Below are 14,503 nucleotides of genomic sequence, written 5' to 3' on the forward strand. Positions count from 1 at the left end.
GTTTAGAGAAAAGTGATCAACTCCACAAGGTGTGTATTAAATAGTGGTAAAAGCACCATGATAATAATTTCAGGAAATACTTGTAGAACACTTACTACGTACTAGACACTCTTTAAATGCTTTTTAAAGATAGCTACATTTAATCCTCCCAATTACCTTAGAGGGTAAGTATTATTATTGTTCCTACTTCACAAAAGAGTAAACTGAGGCCCAGAGAGGTGAAGTACCCAAGGTCACAAGGCCAGTACCCGGGAGAGTCAGCATTCAAAGCTAGGCAAAGTCCAGAATGTGTGTTTTCGATACCAGCCTATACTGCCTCTAAAGAACTAGATAGCTCCAGCAAGTGCTCTCTGGCTCCTCCAAAAATGGTCTGCCAACCTCAGTGAAAGTGGCCAGTGGTGCTGGCTGGGGATGGAGGCCCTGGTCTGTAGTTACTCTTGTTGGTCATGAAGGCACCTTTGCAATGGGTGTCTGATGAAGTAGCCCCAGGTGCAGTAACATCCATGCTGAATCCCGGTGCTGATCCAAAGCTGGAGTTTTCAGCCTGAAAGTGGTTTAGTCCATGGGTCTGCCTGAGAGTCTCATGTCTGAATGCAGCCAGCATGAATATTGATAATACTGCAGCTCATACCTGGCTTGAGTTGGGGATTTCCTTGTGATGCTCCCCGTGGTCGGTGTAGATTTGTGGGGGAAACAGGCACTCAGGGTGGGTGGTCTGCCCTGAGATTCCTGTGTGTCAGAGGGTCTGCAGCCTGGAATCACATGGGAAGCACAAGATTAATCAGTCTCTGAAACAGTGGAGACAGATACCAGCCCCAGATGGTCCTTCAATCACAGAGTGACCCAAGGTCAGGGAAGGCTCTCCAGGCTACAGGTGTGACTGTTTGGTGGTAGCAAAGGATATAGGATGGTAGAACATCCTGAAACATAGACCAGAGAGGATGGGTCCATGAATGGAAAACAATCAAGTGCCTGGAGTGAGACATAAAGGAAGGAGGATTTTAGAAGGTCTTTCCAGAACCCAAGGGAGTGGAGAGCAGAGGGAGGCAACCACCTGTTATGGGCTGAGTTGTATACTCCAAAATTCATATTCCTAACCCTCAATATCTCAGAATATTGACTATATTTGAGATAAAGCTTCTAAAGTGTGAATTAAGTTAAAATGAAGTCATTAGGGTGGGCCCCAATCCAAGCACCTGGTGTCCTTATAAAAAGAGATTATTAGGACCCAGACACACACACACGGTGAAGAACATGTGAAGAAATAGGGAGAAGACAGCTGTCTACAAGCCAAGGAGAGAGACCTCAGAGGAAACCAGCCCTGCTGACACTGGGATCTCAGATTTCAGCCTCCAGAACTATGAGAAATAAATGTCTGTTGTTTTTGTCACAGCAGCCTGCGCTGACCAATACACTGCCCTTCTCAACTCTCCGAGGCCAGTTGGGATCTCTGGAGTTGCTTCTGAGATGGCCCTGACTCAGGTGTAAGCTGCACCTTCTGTCCCATGCACGCTCCTGGAAAATGCACCAGCACCTTATGAAAAGAGAGATAGTGGTCCATTTCCTCTCAAATAAATAAATACTGTGATCCCAAAGTGCTTGTTCATTGGTTCACTCCTTCACCAAGTTCCTACAGCTGCAACCCCAGTCCATACACTAAACTCACCCCTCACTGCTACAGCCCTGAACTGTGATCCAAAGATGTGCTAGCAGGTGTGTTGGAACAGAAGCAGAGATGGCCTGCAAGGCAATCTGGGCCAGGAGGACAGAGGTGTCAGCAGGAACTGGGTCCCACTTCCTATGGAGTCTGAGGAACCAGGGAGAGCCAGGGGGCCCTCTGAGAGGAAGGTTGTATGCATGAGGTCCTTCAAGGGGATACCGGAATAGGTTGGCCCTGAATTTGGCAAAGGGGCTTAATTGTAAGCTGAAATGTGCTGCTGGGACAGGGGTCTCCCTGCACTTGAAAAGCCCTTTCTCCAATCCCAGTTTGGAGCATAACCCCTTCTGGCTGTTAAAACAGCAAGGCCACCTCTGATCTGGGGCTCCCTACCACCTAACCTGAAGGCATGTGACAACTTTGAGTGGGCAAAGGGAATTGCAATCCACTTAGGGGGGTTCAGGACTACAGAGGGAAGTCAATCAAGATGACTGGTTTGTCTTGAGGTGGAACTGATGGAATAACTTGAGAACTTTAGTGAGAATAGGAGGAGACCTTTCAAAGAGATGAGGTCACATCATCTCTTTGAAAAGAGGACTTTATGAAAATAAAATGCATGAATTCTGATTTAAGCCTTCAGTAGATGAATCAAAAAAGGATCACCTTTACTGAGTCCTGAATGTACCTCTGGTTTGAAAGATGGAGTGGGATGAACCTCTCACAAAACAGAAAAACAGAGCCAGGCAGAGAGCCAGTGAGAAATTATGAGTGAGGAGATAAGAAGCACCAGAACCAGGATGACTAACATAAATAGTAGGAATCCGGAATGAAGAAAGGGGACAGATGGAAAAGTAGTAACTAAGGAGCTAGAGCAAGAAGACCACCCATTGCTGAAGAAACAGGTGACTTTGCACAGTCAATGGTCTCTCTGAATCTCATGCACAATGAACAAAACAAGACACGTCTTTGAATATATTCCAGAGAATTTCCTGATAAAGTGAATAAAACCTATAAGCATTCAGAAAAATATTAAAAAGCATGTTATATATAAGAAAAAAATAATGAATTTAGCATTAGATGTCTCATCAAAAACATTGGAAGATAGAAGATAATAATTAAGGAAAAAGCCTCTATTATCCAAGTGAATTATATTGAGAATAATGGAATTCATATTCCATAGCAAAGTATTGTCATTTTGGCTATATAGGGCCTCAGAAATATAACCATGTACATTATCTGAGGATAATATAAAGAAAACTCTTGAATCAAGCTAGAGAAGATGAAGAGTTCTGGGCCCTTGTGAACAATGTCTTGTGCTAGCAATATGACATCAAAGTGAATACCGTGAATCACTGGAAAATGAGCATGTGAATGTTAACTAAGGATTCTCGAGACAGAACATTCATTCCAGAAGAGAAAGCATAATGATAATCTGCTATTTAAACTACTTACAATATTAAATATTTCACCAAAACCAAGGAGTTAGGGCTGGATGTTTGGGTGTGTGGTGGTGGGAAGGAAACTTGAGGTGTGGAGACAGGGGAAGGAAAAGCATTGGAGGTGATCATGAGCAGGGCGGTGATGCCTTTGAGAACTCATACATTACCATGGATAGGTGGGTGGGGTGTGGGCAAGTAAGATACTTAGGAGGGGATAGTATTGTCATAATTAATATCAGTATATTAATAGAGAAACAGTGGTGTGATGGTTAATTTTATTTGTTAACTTAACTGTGCCATAGGGTTCCCAGATACTTGATCAAACATGATTCTGGATGTTTTCTGTGAGGGTGTTTTTGGACAAGATTTACATTTGAATCCATAGACTGAGTAAAGCAGATTGTCCTCCCTAATGTGGGTGAGCCTCATCCAATCAGTTGAAGGCCTGAGTATCACAAAAATCACTGAGCTCCCCTGAGTAAGAGGGAATTCCTTCTGCCTGACTGCCTTTGTGCATTGGCTTTGGTCCACATCAAGGACCCAGAAAAAGCACCTTCTAGGTAAGACATTCCTGAATTCCTGATCCACAAAAACTGTGAGGTAATACATGTTTATTGTTGCTTTCAGTCATTAAGTTGTGGGGTAATCTGTGAGATAGTAACTAATATATATGGATATATGAATATTACTAGGGGCCTAAGTCCCTCTGATGCTCAATGTGTCATCAAACCCAACTACAAAAGTGCAAAATTTGTTTAATTGTCCACTATTAAAACTTCTGGACATGAGAAATTATATCTTACAGTTGTATTAGCATGCTTTGTTAATGGCATGAAATTTGCCACTTCTTCTAATTTTTTAAAGAACACTATATCCAGATCAGAAGAAAGAATCCCTGGTTCATCCCAGGTTGGATGAACAAGGAAGAATTTAAGTTGTAGACTGCCGACATGTGGTCTAGGGTGTCCTAGAGGGTTACTAAAGTAACCGGTCATGTGAGTCTGGAATGAGTTTCGATTGATTACATTGGCCAGCTGTGACTTAACCAGGAGACTTATCCAGCCAGTCACAGCCTCGAGATACATTATGGAAAACCCACTTAAAGGACTCACAAGGAGAGAGGGGACAAGCAGATACAGGTTTTGAAGTGATATCAAAAGGAGGAAGGAAGAGATTCGCAAACTCTCAAGTGTGTGAATGGGTCAAAACTTTATGGGATGCTATAAAACAAGAGCTATTGGTGAAATGGTTTAAATAGTGTGAATTAGTAATGTTCTTGGCAACCAGAGCACGGTTTATTGCTTGAGATGGTTTTGGCTCAGTTCCTCATGTAGTGGCGAATGAAGAGATCCATGTAGAACTCAATAGTAGAAACAGTTCCAGGCTTTGAAAATATTTCTTTATGTTTTGAGGATGAATATTAAAACCTTTGTAATACTTAAAAACGATGTTTGTGACTATTAAGTAGCCATTATTCACTGAATCCTTGCCTTCTAAAATCATTAAAATGTTTTTTCTCCTGGTACTTAATGTGCATTAACATTCAGTAAAATATTGCCTTTATGTTTGAACATGATGTTGGAATTCTTTCAATTCATGACATTTTCTGTGTGTTTTGTTCTGCTCTTTGAAATTGTTTTCACTTTGTAAATTCACATGCAGCTGTAAGAAATAATACAGAGATCCCATATACCTTTCACTCAGTTTTCCCAATGGTAACATCTTGCAAACCTATAGTACAATATCACAGCCAGGATGTTGATGTTGATGCAGTAAAGATACAGGACACTTCCATCACCACCTGGATCCCTCATGTTGCCCTTTTATAGCCATACCCACTTCCCTTCCTCCCCACCCCACCCCACCCCTTTAACTCCTGGCATTCACTAGTCTGTTCTCTACCTCTATGATTTTGTCATTTCAATAATATTATGTAAATGGAATCCTACAGTATGTAACCTTTTGGGATTGGCTCTTTTCATTCAGCATAATTTCCTGGAGATTCATCCAAGTTCTTGCATGGATCAATAGTTTCTTCCTGTTTATTGCTGAGTGGTAAACTGTATGGATGGACCACAGTTCAACTATTCACCCTTGATGGACTTTTGGGTCATTTCCAGTTTTTGATTATTACAAATAAATCTGCTGTGAATATTTGTGTACAGGTTTTTTTGTGGACCTGTTTCCATTTCTCTGGGATAAATGCCCATGTATACAAATGCTGGGTTGTATGCTAATTTCATGTTTAGTTTTGTATGTAACTGCCCAACTGTTTTCCAGGGCAGCTGTGCCATTTTCCATTCATTCTCACCAACAATGTATGAGAGATACCGTTTCTCTGATCTTATCGAACATTTGGTGTCATCACTATTTTCTATTTTAGCCATTCTGATCGGTATGAAGCAATCATGATTCAATTTGCACTTCTGTAATGGCTAATAATGTTGAACATCTTTTTTGTGTGTTTATTTGTCATCAGCATATTCTCTGGTGAAATGTCTCATATCTTTTACCCATTTTCTAACTGGATTGTTTTTCTTTATCGTGGAGTTTTGAGAGCTCTTCATATATTCTAGATACAAGTCCTTAGTTGGTTAGATGGATGGGTGGATGGTTTGCAACTATTTTTTCTCAAATCTCTAGCTTGTCTTTTCATCCTCTCTGCAAGATATTGCGTAGAGTAAAAGTTTTAATTTTGATGAAGCCCAGCTCATCAACTTTTTCCTTTCACAGATGATACTTTTGGTGTCATGGCTAAGACCTATTTGCTTAGTCCAAGACCCTGAAGATTTTCTCCTGTCTTTTTTTTCTAAGTTTCATAGTTTTAAGTTTTCCATTTGAGTTCGTGATCCATCTTGAGCCAATATCTGTAGGAGGTGTAAAGTTTAAGTAACGTGTGATTTTCAGTGTGTAACTATGACTGTCTCGATCACATTTTTAATACCTAGAATATAATTCCTAATAATAAAAGTTATGCTTTGCTCCTATGGCCATGAGCACGTCATTGGTTACCCCATATTATCTGCACTGGCATCAAGTGTATTTCTTTCTGCTTCTTTGATTTCAGACATCATCTCCTTGTTCTGAATTGTGCTGGGTCTGTCACTTTTGCAGACTAAAAATTGGAATTTTAGCTTCACAGTCAATAGGGTCAGAACACCACCACACCTCTGAATCTGCTTTCCTATTATTGGTATGTTTTTCTGCTAGTCTATATTTGGAATACTTTAATATTTATCTGTTCACATGGATTTAGCCCATTCTCATGCGATAACTTATATTTGCTTGTCTCTCCTTAATTCTTAAAAACAAAACACAACCAAGCAATTCATAGGAAGCAGAAGATGAAGAATCTTCCTTAACTAGAAGCTTAAATTCGGCTTTCTGCACAAGCTGAATCTGAGATAAGAACTTGGGTACAAGTTTGAACCCAACTTGGCTGTGCTTGGTGCACCCAGTAAAGCCAATAGGGTTGTGGTGGAGAGAAGCTCAGTGTTTATTGCAGGGCACCAAGCAAGGAGTCCAGGGCAGCTAGCGTTCAAAACACCTGAACTTCCTAATGGGTTTCAGCAAAGCTTTTTTAAAGGCCAGCTGAGGGAGGGGCATCCCAGGGTATGTAGTCAACTCCTGCAAAATTCTCTGATTGGTTGATGGTGAGGTGTCACAGGGGTTAACATTATCAATCCTTAGGCGCCAGTAGGTCTGGGGGCTACACGCTCGTGATCATCAAGTAGTTGTTTTTTCCTATTTGGTGGTAAAACGACTCAGAAAATATGCATCACATACTATTATCTAGGTACTTCAGAGAGGAGCTAAAGTAGGCGATATGGAGGAGGGGTCTGTCCCAGGAAGGCCCCATAGGGTCCTGCTCAGTTACAAGTTCTTTGGGTGGTGACCCCCTGGAAGCACAAGCGAAGGAAAGGGAAAAGGGAGAAGGAAAAGCCTTTCTTAATGGGATTAATGATTAGGTAACTGCTGTGGGGATGGGGACACTCTGATGAGCCCTGATGAACGTGCCTCAAGATTGCCCCAGCGAGGGACAGGAAAGCTGGGGTGCTCATCTACCATTCCCAGGTGATGGGGACACTTTGATGAGCCCTGATTGAACGTGCCTCAAGATTGCCCCAGCGAGGGACAGGAAAGCTGGGGTGCTCATCTACCATTCCCATCCCTCTTTGGTTGAGGGTTGCTCCTGGACCATTCCTGGCATGCGGACTGAGCAGCTTCTGCGTGTGGGAGGCAGCCGTGCAGAGAGCCAGAGAGATGTGGTGACTGGAGGTGGCTGCAGAAGTGGTCCTGCTGGTACTGTCACAACTGGGAAGTCCCAGTGTGTGATCTTCACATGTTAACTCATCAGGGAGGGTGAAGGACATGCTGCCTCTCAAAATCCTTCCCCATTTCTAGTCTAAGTAATTATTGTGAATGCAACAAATTCCGTATGGTCCTATATTCTGACTTTTTTGATGTTTTCCTTGTCAGACTGCCATAGATGGCCGTATAGATTCCAGAGCCTTTGGTGGAACAGAAATGCAGAAGCCCTTGATTTCCAGCTCTTATCCCAGGTGACCCACCACTCCTTTGATACAGGCTGCAGGGTGGAATAATTCCAGTTCTCTGCCAGGCTTGTGGTTCTCTAACTGTAGTTGGTGACTGACCTTCCTGGAATCATGGCATATTCCTGGTTCCCACCCACAGATCATTTGATATCACAGATCTAGGAGGGCACCTTCCATGTAATAAACAGCCCAGGTGATTCTCTTGCACATCAGGGCTTTAGGCTGTTGTGTGAGACGTGTACACCTCACTGGGTCTGTCTTCATTCCCCAAACCCCAACGCCAGGGGACCATAGAAGCATCCCGCTGAACATTGTGACTAACTTTAGCATCTCTGGCTCAGGCTGCAGTAAATTCAGTTCCACTAGTAAAATTGGAAGTCAAATGAATATACTCCTTGCATTAAATGGAGAGAAACAGAGAGGCACCCTAAGAAAGAGAGACACAGTGACACTCAGAAAGAACTCAAGACAGAGCTGGAAGCACGACAAGGTGAAAGAACATTTGCCCGGCTGCATCCCTCACTTGGGAGTGAAATAAGTCCTCAAAGCTTGAAACGTTACTTTTGTGCCACTTCCATAAAGTCACAAGAGCACTTGACATTTCAAGGAGGCTTTGAGAAGAGGACATTTAGCTGTTCCTGAGGGACCTGAGGCTCTTTGCCAGGAATTTAGAATATTATTAGAGTCTTTGTTATATTTCAATCTGATGAGGAAAAGAAACAGCTAATGAATCCACAAGGTGACATGTTTTATAACATTGAAAGGAACTGCTGAAGAGCAAAACTGGTAGCTTTGGCCTCTTGTTGCCATAATATAAAATGCTACATGCATGGATATGTAGGATATTTTTCCTTGTAAAAACAAAATGATAACAACAACAACCACACAATAATCAGTCCTTGACTCTCCTGGCTTCCACCCCAAACCCTGGGCTGTTAACCTGCATTCTTTGTTAATAGTTTTCTTTTGTCTTTTAACTTTTAGGTGTGTTTAGAAATCCCTGGGTTGGGTTAAGCCTTGGGAGCAGCACAGGGGCTTTACCTCTGTTGGTATCACTCCTGTTGGGTCACCATCCAGCATGGCGGGAGGTCTTCCCCAACCAGAATGGGCAGGTTCCATGACAAGGGAAGAGCTGGTTGACCAACAGAACCAGCTGCCTCCAGGGGCTGGACATGTACATGCTTACAGAGGCCCAAAAGTTTCTGTAGGTGAGAGAAGAGACTCAGTACAAGACAATGGGGAGATGGGTGGAAAACTGGACCTCACTGCTACACCTAAAGGGGCAGCCACTCTGTGGCTCCAGCCACTGGTGCTGTATGACCCAGTTGTTACAATATGACCACTGTACTGTTGCTCAGAGGTTGGATATCTGCACTTTCGTCTGGAATCTACCAATATTGGGGCAAAAATAAAAACAGAATCCAAGCAGACACCTCTAAAGTTTGGGTCCATGGCTTACGTGTCTCTTCAGTTAGTTTTATCTGCTTCTGCTTCTGTCTTCCCAGCACTTTTCTTCTACTTAAGTAATAGGACAGTTTTATTTTAGCTCCTTTATTTCTTAAAAAAAAATTTTAAAATCATATTTCTTACTGAAGAGGTAATGCATGCACTTGGTACACAATTCAAAAGGAATGAAAAGATAGATAATTAAGTCTCTTTCCCAATTCTGCTCCCAGCCACCCAGAAAATTTCTGGAAATATTCTGTTTCCACATGGGCTCTGTGTATACATATGTATTCTGCCTCCCTCCTTGTTTTTGCAATCAGCAGATTCTTTAATTCTTTTAAGCAGAATTTTAGATTTACAGAATAATTGCTCAGATAGCATATAGGATTCCACAGACCCAGTTTCCCCTATTATTAATATATTGCATTAGTGTGGTCCATTTGTTATCATCAATAAACCAATGTTGATACCTTACTATTAACTCAAGTCCATAGTCTACATTAGGACTCACTCTTTCTGTTGATCAGATCTGCATATAATGTCAGGTACCCCCCATCACAATATCATAGGGTTTCATTTTTAGGGCAGCTACCTTTTCTCAGAGCACTGCCATCCAACACAGTGCATCTCTATGGGGGGCATTTAATGAGTGGTTACTGAAATGACCTCAAAATGATCAGGCTCTGACAGTAATGCCAGTCCTCGGTAGAGCAGGGTCTTCCCAGACATCACCTGTGGTCAGTGATGAGTGGTTGTCTGCAAGGCAGTGATCTCTCTCCAACCCAGTGGATCCTCCTGAAAGTCGTGTATGACCTCAAAGCCTCTGCAGCATATTTGCAATAGACCTGAACATCTGTATCTGCCCAATTCAAAGGGCATTTCTACCAGGAGCGGGGGCAGAGTTTAAATCTTCCTTAGGAGCAGTCCCCTTATGCAAAAGTGCTGAAGAGTGCTGGCTCTACCGGTTTTTTTTTTTTTACCTGCTCTGCAAATTCCTGCTTATACTCCTCCTAAAAGTTTCAGAATCCAAAGGGTATCTACTCTCTGGCTTTAGGATTAAACTTACTGGAAATAAGAGCGAATTTTAAGAACTATGCCAGGAATCTGAGTGTAGATTTTGGGTCTGGAAATCAAGTTCCAGGACACTGTGGGTAACTGCATGGAGCATGGATGCCTGAATTCATGTTGCAATGCTCTGTGCTCACCTGTGCTTCTGTTCCATTACCCTCATCAATTTGGAGGTTTACCTCTGTACGGAAATCATGTTAGGTTCACCCTTCTTCTTGAGCGAACAATTCACTTCCCTCCTGCACTTGCCCCCTGCTTTGGCAGGTGGCAGGTGATGTGGCCTTGGAGGGTCTCCTCCAGCGGTACCTCTGCACTGTTTGACCCTCACAGGCAGGCTGCACGTGTGTTTCTTTCCCATTAACAGGATCACTGGGATCTGTGATCACCGAGTGTCTAAATTTCTGTTCACTGTTCTTTCCTTTGGAAAGCTGTCCTGGAAATGGACTAGCTTTTCCAAAAAAGCTTGTCCTGTATGTTTATAGACTTTTAATTTTGTTCAATTTCCTGCTACCAGTGATAGATGTGAGATTGTCAAAGCAGGCTGCTGGGAATTCCCCAGAGTCAGAGCCAGAGCCACTTCTTAAATGTCTTTCTAGAAGAACACACAACAGAACCTTATTTTTATTCCACATGTTCTTATATCCCCAGAACTTCTTGCTCAAAACAAATAGCAAGATGTTCTACTTACATGCATATGGACTCTCCCACGTAGAATGAAAACCAGTGCATTGTCACCAGGCAATTCTTGCAGGCCAGGGTTAAACTTCCTCCCACTTTTCCAGAATCTTTTGTGGGACACCACAGGGGAAAAAGAGGGAAAGGGGTTATGATGGTTAATTTTACATGCTAACTTGGTCAATGTGCCCATATATTCTGGATGTTCTATGAAGGTGTTTTTTGGATGAGATTAACACTTAAGTTGGTGGACTGCTGGTAAAGCAGATTGTCCTCCATAATGTGGGTGAGCCTCATCTAATCAGCTGAAGGACTGACTAGAGCAAAAGACTGAAGGGAGACTGAAGGAAGAAGGGAGTCTGCCAGCAGATGGGAGACTGAAGGGAGACTGAAGGAAGAAGGGAGTCTGCCAGCAGATGGTCTTTGGACTTGAACTGCAACATTGGTTCTTCCTTGGGTCTCCTGTCTGCTGACCACCATGCAGATTTTGGACTCTCTAGTCTCCCTAATTGCATGAGCCAATTCCTTATCATAAATCTTTCTCTTTCTATGTACACACCTCCAGGTGTCTCTGTTTCTCTGGAGAATCCTGACTAGTGCAGGGGTAGATGAGAGACAAGTGATAGATGTGTTGCTTACCCCTCTGCAGCAGAGGGGTAAGCAACACATCATTTCTCACAACTCCTGGAGGGTCTGGTAAAGGAATGTGTAGGTAGAACTCCATAAATAATATTTGTTTTCAGATATTTAAAGAATTCCTATTTTACTTCCCTGTCTTGTTTTTACTGCATGACAGGTTTACCAGATCCTTGCTAAAACTAGAGCCAGTCATTTGATGCTTTGTAACTAAAAATTTAAAAATTAGGCAGAGATGATTGCAAATGCACAGTGGTATTCTCGACTGCATCGTGGAACAGAGAAAGAACATTAGTGGAAATAACTAATGAACTCAGAATGAAGTTTAGAGCTTAGTTAATAGTTATGTTCCTCTCTTAGTTTTAACAAGTGCATTATGGTTATGTGAGATTTTCCCAATAGGGAAAGCTGGGTGAAGGGTGCATGGGAACTCTCTGTACCATCTTTGCAACTCTTCTGCAAACATAAAATCACTCCAGAACGAATAGGGGTCCGTAAAATATGATGGTCAAAGTTTTTCAGGAGTGACGTTATTGCAGGTGATACTGTTGTCTTTCAGTTTATGAGAAGTATTAGTATTACATTGCTAAATTACATAGTTCATGTATCTTGGCCAGTTAATGGAAATGAAATATGATTGTATATTATAATGATATGGAATCATCATGTTTTAGAAATTAACCATGAAGGGCTAACTAACCAGATGTAAATGATTAGGTCCAGTGTTAATGAGCAGAGATGTGATTAGATATTATCTATGGGTCGACTACTTTGAAAAGTGACGATTAAGCTCCTAACAGATTGACAAAATAATTCTGACAAGATCAATCATGTATTTTGACATGACTGTAATTATGTAAATTATTGTTCACAGGATTTTTGGCAGCTCTTAGGGACTGGGTGGACATTTGGAAATGGTTGGCATGACCACTTTGGGTAAATATAGCCCATCATTTTCTACTGTGACCACTAGAACTGCTCAGAGCCCCACAGGCTGGCCTGGCTTCTCAGATTCCATAGGAGAGCCCTGGAGACCTGGAGTGTCACCACTCTCTGTTTGAGAACTATGTTTCTGAACTGATGAGATGAAATGCTTTTGGAAGATAACAAATATATAACAAATACATATGGTCCACATGCAATTTCCCTATGCCCTACCATCTACCAATTCATTTTGCTTGTCGCCTTCCATCAAAACTCCATGCAGGGGGCTTACCTGCTATAATACCCTGACTCATTTTTCAATTATTAATTTAATTGTGTTTAAAAATTTCCCCAGTTTCAAAAGCAGTTTCCTGTCCACATCTCCATCCCTGAGCCTCACTCCCCAGAGTTAACCTTTTTCTTTTTACTGCTTCAGTTGGCATTTGCCCTTATATTTCTCCATATTTCTGATACGACTATTTCTTGACTTTTGGGTTTTAGGTGTTATCTATGGGTCGACTACTTTGAAAAGTGATGATTAAGCTCCTAACAGATTGACAAAATAATTCTGACAACATCAATCATGTATTTTGACATGACTGTAATTATGTAAATTATTGTTCACAGGTGGCATGCGATGATTACATTCCCTTCCTTGTATAACTTTTGAATTGCCCAGGAATAAATAATTGCCTCATTCTATTTTAAAAATTGTTTAATTTCTATGTGCTATTGTTCATTCATTTTTGAATTTTCCACTAGACTAGTAATTTTTTTCACTATGTTCAAACCCTCCCATCTATTCCTCGAAAACCCTCTTCTTCCTGTGGCTCCATCTGGCCTGGTCAGTGTTCAGACCTGCTGCCCTGTGTCGTCCTATGGCCTTGTTTTGTTATCAGTTTAGGGGTTGTGTTTGCATCTCTCCTGTGGTAAATCCCCACTTTCCTAGATGTCATGTTCTCCTCTTTTGTTGGTTTCCTCTCATTTTTGTGGTGCTCCTGTTCCAATAGGCTCTTGAGAAAAGTCCCTTTGAAGTAAAACACTGTATCTGTATATCTATTCTTTTTCAGATTCTTCTCCCACATGGGTTATTACAAAATATTGAGTATAGTTCCCTGTACTACACAGTAGGTTCTTGTTGTTTATCTATTTTATATATAGTAGTATGTATATGTTACTCTCAAAATCCTATTTTATCCCTCCCCCCACCTCACCTTTCCCCTTTGGTAACCATATATTTGGCAGATCACTGTATCTGAAAATGTCTTCATTCAAAACGATAGTTTGGCTACATGTACTATTCTGGGTTGAAAATAATTTCCCCCTAGAGCCTCAAAAGCATTGCCCGTTTGTCACCAAGCTTCTGCTGTGGTATCAAGAAGCCCCTGGTAGCATTTAAGATCTTCCCCTGTGCTGTAATCTCCCCATGACCTGCTCCAGTTACGAGTGTCTTCTGTCTCATGTGCTGGGATTTCAGTGGGCGCTGCCTGCCTGGGAACTCATTTTCTTGAATTGGTTCATTGACAATTTCTTCCCCTGGGTTTTCTCTGTTTTCTTTCTGGACTTCCTGTCATTTGGATGTTGGGTCTGACTCGCTCACTGTCTCAGCTGTTCTCTGCTGTTTCCCACATCTGCTCTTCTGGTCTGCTTTCCGGAAGCTTGCTCCACAAATTCTTTCAAACCTCTATTGACTTTTTCATTTCTGTATATATTTTTAATTTCCCTATTTTATTACCTGAATATCCCCTTTTTGATCGCTTCCTGTTTCTGTGGGTGTGATGCAGTGTTCCAATTTTTAATGCTCCCTAAGGAACCACCTCAAAATGAGTGGTGCCAATGAGTTCCAGGCAGGAAGTTGACTGGCTGAGTGGAACGATGGACCGGAACTTCATCATGAGGACCCCCATGTGGCTTGGGCTGTTCTCAGTGTGGTGGCTGGGTTTTGAGAGGGAGGGTCCTGACCGAGTGAGGGAGCATCCAGGAGAGCCAGATGGAAGCTGCAGAGACCTCAGCAGCCCATGAAGACCCGAGGGGTCACCTTGGCAACATGTGCTGCAGGGAGATGGGACAGGAGATGGAAGAGGAAGAGCAGTAGATACTGG

Source organism: Orcinus orca, chromosome 6, assembly GCF_937001465.1.
Source record: "Orcinus orca chromosome 6, mOrcOrc1.1, whole genome shotgun sequence".
Taxonomy (NCBI): domain Eukaryota; kingdom Metazoa; phylum Chordata; class Mammalia; order Artiodactyla; family Delphinidae; genus Orcinus; species Orcinus orca.